The sequence below is a fragment of the Bubalus bubalis genome, chromosome 16 (genome assembly GCF_019923935.1).
Source record: "Bubalus bubalis isolate 160015118507 breed Murrah chromosome 16, NDDB_SH_1, whole genome shotgun sequence".
Classification (NCBI taxonomy): Eukaryota; Metazoa; Chordata; class Mammalia; order Artiodactyla; family Bovidae; genus Bubalus; species Bubalus bubalis.
The window spans coordinates 84,384,607-84,397,426 of record NC_059172.1 but is presented as its reverse complement, the minus strand read 5'-3'; the positions used below and the strand labels follow the sequence as shown (position 1 = coordinate 84,397,426).

General features: G+C 37.3%; 2 pseudogenes; one reads left to right on the top strand and one right to left on the bottom strand.

The window, feature by feature from the left end:
* The first annotated feature begins 636 nt into the window (after positions 1-636).
* LOC102402613 lies at positions 637-1,747 on the top strand (annotated as a pseudogene).
* Positions 1,748-8,971: 7,224 nt separating this feature from the next.
* On the bottom strand, positions 8,972-9,902 carry LOC123329654 (annotated as a pseudogene).
* Between the last annotated feature and the right edge of the window lie 2,918 nt (positions 9,903-12,820).

The following is a 12,820-nucleotide window of genomic DNA, read 5'->3' as shown; positions in this document are numbered from 1 at the left end:
TCCTTTCTACTATATCACATCACTCTTTCCTATAAGAATTTTATATCAAATATGGGAACAAAAATACATGTATATAAATATCACAGTTTCTTCAGAAGAACCTTCAATGTCATCCAGTCTCAGCTATTTGAACACTCATAGCAGTATTCAGACAGGAAAATATGGGTGTGTGTGTTTGTGTCAAAAGTAAGATGAACACTTTCAGGATATAGATGTCGTCATATTCCAAAACTCAAAAGTTGTTTCAAATTTCAGTTGAGTGTATTAGACAGATTAGGAAAGAATCAAATTGTTAGAAACAGATGAAAGAATCTTTATGAAACATGAGGGAAGTGAGAGGGTTGGATAGATGTGTGACTTAGAGAATTTACTTTATCTCTTTGGACTTTGTGTCTAAATCTGAATTAATGAAAGGACTATCATCTTGACATAAGATGATCAAACCATGTAGAATATGTGCACTTCCATTTCTTTAGGTATACATGCTAAGCAGTGGTAAGTACCCATTTTTCCATTTTTATCGATTCTGGTTATTCATTTGTTTTGAGTTAGAAAAAATGCTGGTCTTTGTTACATTTTTTTTTTCTTTCAGATAATGTAATTGTCTCTTGAGAACTGGCCTGCTAAACTAATTCCATGGAAAAAATAAGCAATGTAACTGAATTTGTTTTCTGGGGTCTTCTCAGAACATAGAGGTTGAAGAAGTGTGTTTTGTGGTGTTTTCTTTCTTCTACACAGTCATTCTTCTGGGAAACCTCCTCATCATACTGACAGTTTGTGTGGGCAACCTTTTCAAGTCTCCTATGTATTTCTTTCTCAACTACCTGTCTTTTGTGGATATTTGTTACTCTTTGGTCACTGCTTCTAAGATGATTGTGGACATATTAGCCAAGACGAAAACGATCTCCTACATGGGGTGCATGTTGCAGTTCTTTGGGGTACATTTCTTTGGTGGTACTGATATCTTCATCCTTACTGTAATGGCCTATGATCGTTACTTGACTATTTGTAAACCCCTATACTATAAGCAGATGCAATAAAATCCTGCTGGGAACTTGGATAGATGTGTTCTTACACTCCATCATCCAAGTGGCTCTGGTAGTCCAACTACCGTCTTGTGGACCCAATGAGATTGGTCACTACTTTTGCGATGTTCACCCTGTGCTAAAACTCACCTGCACAGACACATATGTTGTTGGTGTTGTCGTGACAGCCAACAGCGGTACCTTTTCTCTGGGGAGCTTTGTCATTTTGCTAATCTCCTATACCATCATCCCGGTGTCCCTGAGAAAGCAGTCAGCAGAAGGCAGGTGCAAAGCTCTCTCCACCTGTGGCTCCCACATCACCGTGGTCATTTTTTTTTGGTCCCTGTACTTTCATGTATATCCATCCTGATACTACCTTTTCATAGATTAAAGTGGTGGCTGTGTTTTATACCATCATCACCCCCATGTTAAACCCCCTGATTTATACACTGAGAAATGCAGAAGTAAAAAATGCAATGAAGAAACTGTGGGGCAGGAGGGTTTTCTGGGAGGCTAATGGTAAATAGTAAAAAGTGACAATCCACGGTGGATGATCTCAAAGTTTCTCATCTGCACAGTGAAGACAATAATAATGATCTCACAGGATGTCTTGAGGGGGACAAATAAGAGAATAACACATTCTACAGAAGCAAGTTATTATTTATCATTATGATTATATTTGCTCTAATATTTCATAATCATAATTTTCTGAAATATCTAGAACAAAGAAATCCTATCAAACTCAGAAATTTAGCATGGTCAGACTTTGCCCTTTTCATTTTTTTTCCTTTTTTTTTCAATTTTCTTTAAAGAATGAGTTCACCATGATTGTATTAATACTTAAGACTATTTTCTAGTGTTTAGATTTATGATTCTTACATAATGAACATTTGATATGTGTATGTTGTTTGAATGAAAGGATTCAGGAAAAATGACCAAAATCTGAGTTAAGGAATTCTGGTACAAATCCTCCAAAACAGCAAAACTAAACCTTGTAAGGTTTGGATGGGAGGGTTTGTGGGCAGAATGTCAAAGAGATAAAACACAGACTTAGAAAGCAAAATACCTGTTATCCTCTGGTTTGGGGAAAAAGCTTTCTTTCTCTAGGACTCATTTTCCTTACTCAAACAGTCTATTGGGAAAAAATATATATATATTACCCCTAATATCTGGATTTTAACTTTAGCATCCTATTTATATGCTTCTGATAACTGACTCTTGTAGTCTGTAGTCAGCCATCACTATTAATGTAAAGTGATTAACAGGAAACACTTAAAAAAACTGAACAATACCAAAGACATCTGTGATGAATACAAGATTGTGTGTTAATCAAGAGGGTAAAGTAATTTACTGAAATGCATGGTTGGGAAACCATATTTCCTCCAGTGTTTGAACCAAACAGCTTTACTGAAAACAGTGAGTCATTTATCACTGTTTCCTAGACTGGCAAAACCTGATTTCTAGCTGTGGATCCTAGAGAGAGTCATTCTGGACAAACAAATGTACCTTTCTTAGGTAAACTGGTACTTGCCCTAATAACTCATTCCTCTTCTCTTTGCCCTACCTAAGCTTTATTTTTCCACAGCAATAAACCCGTCACTGATTATCTCTCTGCCATTTATTTTCATTGTTTTTTCACAAGTCTGATTAAATTACTGTCAATATGTGGACATGTGATTGTGATTTTGGAGTGTGTGTGTGTGTGTGTGTGTGTGTGTGTGGTATACACATATTATTGATACATTAAGCACTGTACACTGTCAATGCCTTACACAATGATCTCAGCTATTGGAGCACTCATACCTCAGCTTTAAGATGGTAACTAGGCGGTGCTCTCCAAACTTGTCTGATCATTTTAATCCTCTTGAGATGTTTTTGAAAAGATGACAGTGTCTATTCTAAGAATCTATGATTCAGTAGACCAATGTTCAGTTCAGTTCAGTTCAGTCACAGTCTCTTTACGACCCCAAAGACTGCCACACGCTAGGCTTCCCTGTCCATCACCAACTCCGGGAACTTGCTCAAACTCATATCCATCAAGTCAGTGATGCCAGCCAACCATCTCCACCAATGTTAAAGGGTATATAAAAAAAAAAAAAAAACTGTATTTTAAACAAGCTCCTCTGGTAATTTTTATACAAGTAGTGACATATCAAAAATTTAGAAACACTGGGACTAGATGATACTTGATCTTAGAGCACAAAAGGGTCTTTGAATCATCAGTTCCAAAGGGTTATATATTCCCATCTGTTCTACTATTTAAAAGGAAACTAAACTTGAACTGAATTTCGAAAATTGTGGAATAAATTAATGTAGTTCATGTATAAATTTTCCACAATATTCTTTCCTTTATGTTTCTGCATCAAAGACTTGACTACTGAGAGTTATTTATATTGATGATCTGAAGTTCTGAAGAATGTACAAGCTGACAAATTCAATACTCTCAAAGACCTAGAAACAAAACATATTGATGTAGGAGACAGATGGGCTCCAATTTAGAAGTTTACAGCTGGTCTCCTGTTTACCTTTCATGGGGTGAAAAGTGAGCTTCAGGCTGAATACTTAAAACTGTTGGCATTTTATGAGACAATGGATAGGTGGGCTCCAGTTAAGGCATTTACAGCTTCCTGTTTGCTCTGGAAAATGAAAGTAACAACATAAACAGGGTAAATAGCCAGCGTTTGTCTCTTGTAAGCATCTTAAGAAAATAGTCATGGCAATAGTCAAAGGAATAGTCAAGCCAAGGACAAAGAGTGGCAAAACCTTGTTTGAGTAAAGGATTAAGGGACCTCCCTCCTCTTCTTTGTGAGACAAGGGAGACATTACACATGTGCAGGAAGGCTTCATCTGGGTCAAAAGCCAAGTGGTAATGGCAGGCTATAATGAGTCTTATTCTTCCCAGAAGCCTTCACTCCAAGATCCTTCTTGGTGGGGGGGCGGGGGTGAGGAGGGTGTTTGCTCATCCAGGGGAGTGCCCCAGGGTAGGTCAAGTGGAAAAAGAAAGCAGATAATTGGCTAAAGGTAGATAAAACCTGAAAGAACTGACTTATATAAATGACTTAAATACCTCCTTACCGAACTACCCCTCACTCGGAGGGACACCCGCACTCTTTCTCTCTGAGTGTGTGTCTCGGCCTTGCTTCTGTCTTAACAAGCAGTTTCTCTATGTACTCTCCCACTTCTTGCTGTGCTACATCTCTAATAATAAACTTTGTATCTTCATTTACAGTTTCTGCCTACATGGCAAAGGAATTTTTCACTGGGGACAGAGATACAGGGGAAAACAGCTTCTAGCCTCTTAGCCCTAGCTCGTTTGGTGGCTAAGATTCTTGGTTTCCATTCAGGCTGTGTGTGTGTGTCTTAGTCACTTAGTCATGCCCAACTCTTGGCAACCCCATGGACTGTAGTCCTCTGTCCATGGATTCTGCTTGCAAGAATACTGTAGTGGGTTGCTATGCCCTTCTCCGGGGGATCTTCCTAACCCAGGGATCAAACACCGGTATCCTGCATTGCAAGTGGATTCTTTACCATCTGAGCCACCCCAGCCAGGCTCCCCAGGTTCAAATCTTGGGCAGGGAATTAAGATCACTCATGATCCTACTGCTCACAGCTGCTTTCTCGAGATCAATATGAAAGGGTATTCAGGTTTTCAGCACTGATTTTATAAACTTCACAGAAGTTTGTCAGAGTCAATCTCAATCACAGGAGCTCAGGGAGACTGCTCATGGGAGTGCCTTTATTTTGACAGTGGTCTGATGTGTTCAGTTCTTACATGATAACCTGGCTTGTTTTGTGTTTGAAGTACAATACAACTTCATCACTTAAATAAAATCTTACAAGTATTCCTTTTTCTACAAGTTTAGCATATATATATATATATATATATATATATATATAAAATCAGTTCAGTTCAGTTCAGTTCAGTCACTCAGTCATATCCGACTCTTTGCGACCCCATGAATCGGAGCACACCAGGCCTCCCTGTCCATCACCAACTCCCAGAGTTCACTCAGATTCACGTCCATCGAGTCAGTGTTGCCATCCAGCCATCTCATCCTCTGTTGTCCCCTTCTGCTGCTGCCCCTAATCCCTCCCAGCATCAGAGTCTTTTCCAATGAGTCAACTCTTCGCATGAGGTGGCCAAAGTACTGGAGTTTCAGCTTTAGCATCATTCCTTCCAAAGAAATCCCAGGGCTGATCTTCAGAATGGACTGGTTGGATCTCCTTGCAGTCCAAGGGACTCTCAAGAGTCTTCTCCAACACCACAGTTCAAAAGCATCAATTCTTCAGCTCTCAGTCTTCTTCACAGTCCAACTCTCACATCCATACATGACCACTGGAAAAACCATAGCCTTGACTAGACGGACCTTTGTTGGCAAAGTAATGTCTCTGGTTTTGAATATGCTATCTAGGTTGGTCATAATTTTCCTTCCAAGGAGTAAGCGTCTTTTAATTTCATGGCTGCAGTCACCATCTGCAGTTATTTTGGAGCCCCAAAAAAATAAAGTCTGACACTGTTTCCCCTGTTTCCCCATCTATTTCCCATGAAGTGATGGGACCGGATGCCATCATCTTTGTTTTCTGAATGTTGAGCTTTAAGCCAACTTTTTCACTCTCCACCCTCACTTTCATCAAGAGGCTTTTTAGTTCCTCTTCATCTTCTGCCATGAGGGTGGTGTCATCTGCATACCTGAGGTTATTGATATTTCTCCCATGCATCGAACCTGGACTGGTGACTCTTTTCATATATGATATTAAACATGTTTCAATGCCATTCTGCCAAATCATCCCACCCTCTCTCTCTCCCACAAAGTCCAAAAGACTGTTCTGTACTGAGACTGAGTTTTACATTCTATATGTGTGATATCTGAGTGTACCACTGACTGTTATGAAAGTACATCAATGCATATAACTCTCTATACTGTGGTACACTTACCTTGTGTATCTTTATATATATATATATAAATATATATATTTATATTTATTTATTTATATTTATATATTTATATTTATATTTATATATATACTATATATAATGTATATAATATATATTTAATATATATTATGTATGTGATATATATTATATTACTATATATTATATATATAATATTAATTATAATCATATATATAATATATTATACTATTATATAATATATATTATATCACATATATATATTATTATATATTATATATAATATATTATATATATTTATATATATAATGATATATATCATATATATGATATATATTATATATAATATATATATAAAGATCCACAAGGTAAGTGCACCACAGTGTAGAGAGTGATATGCATTGCTGTATTTTCATAACAGTCAGTGGTACACTCAGATATAACACATATAGAACGTAAAATTCAGTCTCAGTATAAACAGTCTTTTGAACTCTGTGGGAGAGGGAAAGGGTGGGCTGATTTGTGAGAATGGCATTGAAACATGTTTAATATCATATATGAAAAGAGTCACCAGTCCAGGTTTGATGCATGATACTGGATGCTTGGGGCTGGTGCACTGGGACGACCCAGAGGGATGGTATGGGGAGGGAGGAGGGAGGAGGGTTCAGGATGAGGAACATGTGTATACCTGTGATGGATTCATGTTGATATTTGGCAAAACCAATACAATCTTGTAAAGTTAAAAAATAAAATAAAATAATTTATTAAAAATGTTAAAAAAGAGAGAGAAAAAAAATTCAGTCTCAGAAGACTAAGATAGAACTTCCATTTTCTTCATTAGAAAAAATGAAACAACATAAGATATATGTGAACCCATCCTGAGATTTGGAATGAAGCCTGGTCAAGATTGACCTAGATCAACTGAACCCCAGCTGACCCAAAGACACATGAACAAGGATTCTTAATGCTTATTGTATAATCCTTGAGTTTGAAATGGCTTTTTAATCTGACTTATCCAAGAATGGTGTGATCAAACTGTGGGAGTAGGGGTTCTAAGGCATATTACTGAATTAATTTTTTAAAAAGCAATTATTATATTTAGAGTTAGCTAATTGAAAGGAGTAGTATAAAAGGCTAGCTAAAGAGAATGGGAAGGAGATTGGTTATATAAACACAGGACAAATTCTAAATACCTAAGTCTGCAGCAAGTCTCCCTCCCTCTATTTTTCCATGAACAATATGTGGGAAGAGAAGGATATAATGATAATCACACTTGGGTAGATTCATTTTCACCCCTCCTTTGTTGATTAATTGCAGAAGAGAGTTAACAACAGGTAAATCCAAGCCATATTCAAACAGATTCTTAAAGCTTTGTTGTCTTCTGGAAAAAAAAAATCAATAGTGAATTTTCACAATAAGAAAGTGTAATTCATTACTGGAGAAAGTGGTCTAACTAAGCATCAATGGCAAGCTTATGAAAAATAAAAACTTGAATTAGCTGCCCAGGCAGCTATAGACATTTCTGTTCTCCTTTACCTTCCTGAATCAGATAATAAACCAGAAAGTAGTTACCACAAGACCTACATCAAAAAGAAACCCTGACTTTCTGTGCTACTGTCTTTTTTTTCTCCTTTGCTAGATATTCCATTATTTTTCTGCCTCCCTTTATGTTCTAAGATTTCTTAATTTTCAAGCAGAACACATGTCAGGGACTTCTTGGAAGAGAAACACTATTGCTGAAATCTTCAACATATACCTAATTTCTGCATATGTGTACTTCATTTTAGAGTGCAGATTCCTGTTGAACAAGGGACAGTACAATTTTTTAATGAGGTCAATGGTGAAGAAGGTGGAGCACCAGAAGATAAAATTCTGTGTCTCCCATAGTTGAGAACTTGGTGAACACACCCTCCAAGTCTTAGATGACCCTAGACACCTAAGAGATGTCTGAAATCAGAATCCTGACCTCAGAATTCTCTTCAAAATTCATGAAGATTGAAGATTCTTGTCTAAATTAAGGAAACACCTGAATGTGCCAAAAAAGATTTTAGTTTATGCCCCAGTTGTCAACTGGCTATGCCTGTTTCTTAGTCTAATCACCTTTATTTCTCCGTAGAATGAAAATGAGGGAAAATGAGACAGATTTACCTAGTCTGACTAATGAAAGACACCATCAAAATACATTATTAGCATGATGAGAGCGAGGATGAACAAAATGCATCCCAGGAGCATCCATATGCCTTCTTAAGCTCATGACATTTCACAGAATGGGAGATAGTCCATGTTGCACATTTACAAAGAACATAAGTTTTATATACTCATGAAGATTTTTTAAATAAAGTGATAAATATGGTCATAGAATTGCATTTATAAAAATGAAAAGAATTGCTCATTGGCAAAACCAATACAATATTGTAAAGTTAAATAAAATAAAATTTAAAAAAAAGAATTGCTCATTTTTCAAGATTTTTAATTACCTACAATAAGGTACTAAGTTTTAATTAGAATTTCTGTAAGTATAGTGTAAGTACAATACTTATATGCAATACATTGTTTTAGATGCAGGATTTGTTAATGTAAAAAAAAAATTAAAGTATTGCAGTGGAAACCTCAGAAAAAAAAAAAAAAAAGAAGTGTTTTAAGAAACCTCTGTGAGAGATGTCTCACTCAAGATTATCTGTTTCCTGAAAGAGGTCAGAAAACCCAACCATGCAGTTTTCACAACTTACCCTGAAAAAAGGTGCTGAAATGCACTCATCATGACAGAGAATACAAAGGACAGAATGTTCCAGAATGTCAAAGCTGGAAAGGACCCAAAGGGCGTCTGATCCACTCCCCTTGTAGGGAGTCTTAGTCAAGTGACAGTCGGACAGTGGCTGAGGGGGCCTCACTCTTCAGGGTTGCAGCTTTGAATGACAGCACACGATCCTTCTGTATCTGTTGTACTTGTCAACATTAATGATTGTGTGGGTAAAACTAGATCCAACAAAGGGCAGGACAGCCAGAGGCTTCATTTTCCTGCAGAGAGTTTATCTCAGCCCCACACTTTCTTCATGGCATTTTTCATGTCTGTGTTTCTCAGGGTGTAGATGAGAGGGTTGAACATGGGGGCAATCATGGTGTAAAACAGGGCAAAGACCTTGTCATTCCTGACAGAATCAGCCATGGGGACATAGGTGAAGATGAGGGGCAAGAAGAACCTGAAGACCACAGTGATGTGTGAACCACAGGTGGAGAGGGCTTTGCGGGAGACCTAGGATGAGTGAGTCCTCAGGGTGGACAGGATGATGATGTAAGAAATCACCAAGGCAACAAAGGTCAAAATGGACAACACCCCTGTGGTGGTAATGATTGCAATCACCCACAGTCTAGTGTCCGTGCAGGTCAGCTTCAGCAGAGGGAATACATCACAGAAATAGTGGTCTATTTGACTGGGGGCACAGAAAGGAAGTCCAATAATAATTAATACTTGAATGATTGAATGGCTAAAGGCTGACATAGCAGAAGCCATTACAAGGACGTAGCACACCTGTCTGTTCATAATGACCACGTAGTGAAGAGGTCTGCAGATGGCAGCATAGCAGTCATATGAACATCTCAGTGGCTCCAAAGAAGTGGGCATATGAACATCATATGAACATCTCAGTGACTCCAAAGAAGTGGGCAGAAAACATCTGGGCCATGCAGCTGTTGTAGGAGATGGTCTTCTGTTGGGCCAGCAAGTCAGTGATCAATTTGGATGTCACCGTGGAGGTGAAGCAGACATCCATCAAGGGCAAATAGCTGAGGAAAAAGTACATGGACTGTTCACTGAGGCAGCTGCCCCTGATGGTGAGAAGAATGAGCAGATTCCCTGAGAGAATCTCAATATAGCAAAGTAAAAACAGCACAAAGCAGGCAACTTTCACATTCTCATCAGTAAAAAGCCCCGGGAGGGTAAATTCTGTGACATTTTCATGTCCCATTGCTTCTGTGAGTTTGATTGTTTAGAAGGGTAAGTTAGTATACCTGAAACACAACTTTTTCAAATTATTTATGTATTTCAAAAGTCATTCATCTAGTCAATAAATATATATTGGTGTTTCCAAATGATACAAACATTATAACTGCTGCTAAGGGTACAGCAGTATACAAAATACACACATCTCATCCACACATAAAGTTTATTAGAGAAGACATACAGTGACAATAATAGCAAAAAATAATCAACTTATTGAGGTGGAGCCAAGAAGAATGCAGAGTCTGCATCTCCCCACCTTAGGGAACCTAGCTGACAGTGGTGGGGATGTCAATGCCCAAGAAGATGGGAGGAACTTCTGAGTGACTGGAGAATATTAACTCTGGTGAGATCTCCCGGAGGTCCACATTTCAACACCAAGACCTGGCTCTACCCAACTCTCTGCAAACCCCAGTGCTGGAAACCTTGGGCCAAATAATTAGTAAGACAGGAACACAGTCCCATCCAAAAAAAGAAAAAAAAAAGGCAAGAAAAAAATATGTTACAGACAAAGGAGCAAGGTAAAAATCTACAAAACCAAATATATGAAGAGAAAATATATTCTTATCTTTTTTAAACTACATGAGAAAAAAATTTAGAGTAATGACAGTAAAGATGATCCAAAATCACAAAAAAATAGAGTGCAAACAAAAGATTGAGAAAATATAAGAAATGTTCAATAAAACCATATAAGGACTAAGGAAAAGATGTGGAGATGAATGGCACAATAACTAAGATGAAAAATACATTAGAAGGAATCAATAGCAGAATAACTGAGGCTTGAAAAATGAGTAACTGAGCTGGAAGATAGAATGGTGGAAATGACTACTGAGGAGCAGAACAACACAAAATGAAAACAATTGAAGACAATCTCAGAGAAATCTGAGACAACACTAAACACACTAACATTCAAATTTTAGGGGTCTCAGGAAGAAGAAGGAAAACAGAAAGAGCCTGACAAGATATTTGAAAAGATTATACTTGAAAACTTCTTTAATGTGGGAAAAGAAATGGCCACTCAAGTCTAGGAAGCTCTGACAGTTCCTCCCACCCAGGATAAACTGTAGGAGAAACACACCAAAACAATATTAATCAAAGTAATAAAAAATAAATGCAAAGGAAAAATATTAAAACTGAAAGGGAAAAGCAAAAAACAGTATACAAGAAATCCCCATAAGGCTATCAGCTGATTTTTCAGCAGAAATTCTGCACCCCACAAGGGAGTGATAGGATCTATTTAAAGTAATGAAAGAGAAAATTCTACAACCAACATTACTTTGCCCAGCAAGGATCTTAGATTTGACAGAGAAATCAAAAGCTTTACTAACAAGCAAAAGCTAAGAGAATTCTGCAACACTAAACTACGTTTACAACAAATGCTAAAGGAACTTCTCTATTCAGGTGATACCCCATATTAACAAATTAAAGAATAAAAACTTAGCATATTCGAAAGCAGAGACATTACCCTGCTGACAAAGGTCCATCTAGTCAAAGCTTTGGTTTTTCCAGTAATCATGTATGGATGTGAGAGTTGGACCATAAAGAAAGCTGAACACTGCAGAATTCATGCTTTTGAACTGTGGTGTTGAAGAAGACTCTAGAGCGTCCCTTGGACTGCAAGGAGATCCAACCAGTCAATCCTAATGAAAATCAGTCCTGAATATTCATTGGAAGGACTGATGCTGAAGCTGAAACTCCAATACTTTGGCCACTTGATGTGAAGGACTGACTCATTAGAAAAGACCCTTATCCTAGGAAAGATTAAAGGCAAGAGAAGAAAGGGATGACAAAGGATGAGATGGTTGGATGGTATCACCGACTCAGTGGACATGAGTTAGAGTAAGCTCCTGGAGTTGGTGATGGACAGGGAAGCCTGGTGTGCTGCAGTCCATGGGATCACAAAGAGTTGGACACAACTGAGTGACTGAACTGACTGAATCGTCTCACTAGAAGTAGAAAAAAATTTTGACAAAATTCAACACCTACTTATGATAAAAACTCTTCAGAAAGTGGGCATAGAAGGAACCTACCTCAAAATACTAAAGGCCATCTATGACAGATATAGAGCAAATACCATTCTCAGTGGTGAAAGCATTCCCCTAAAATCATGAACAAGATTAGGATGTCCACTCTCACCACTATTATTCAACATAGTTTGTGAAGTCCTGGCCATGGCAATCTGGGAAGATAAAGGAAATAATATAAGTTGGAGAAGAAGTAAAACTATATGTTTGCAGATGACATAATATTACACATAGAAAATCCCAAAGATGTCACCAGAAAACTACTGGAGCTAATCAACAAATTTGGTAAAGTTGAAAGATAGAAAACGAATGCACAGAAATCTCCTGCATTCCTATACACTAACAATGAAAGAGCAGAAAGAAAAATCCCATTTACCACTGCAACATAAAGAATAAAATGCCTAGGAATAAACCTACCTAATGAAGCAAAAGACCTATACTCAGAAAACTTTAAAACACTGAAATGAAAGAAACCGAAGATGATACAAACAGATGGAGAAATATACTATGTTCTTGGATTGGAAGAATAAATATTGTGAAAATGAATATACTATTCAAATCAATCTATAGATTCAATGCAATCCCTATAAAATTACCAATAGCATTCTTCATAGAATTAGAACAAAATTTTTTACAATTTGTATGGAAACACAATCTATGGGATCTCAAAGAGTCAGACATGACTGAGTGACTGAACTGAACCAACTGATGGAAGCAAAAAAGACCCCAAATATTCAAAGTAATCTTGTGAAAGAAATACAGAGCTGAGGTATCAAATTCTGTGACTTCAAACTATACTGCAAAGCTAAAGTAATCAAGACAGAATTTTACTGGCACAAAAATAAAAATATAGACAAACATA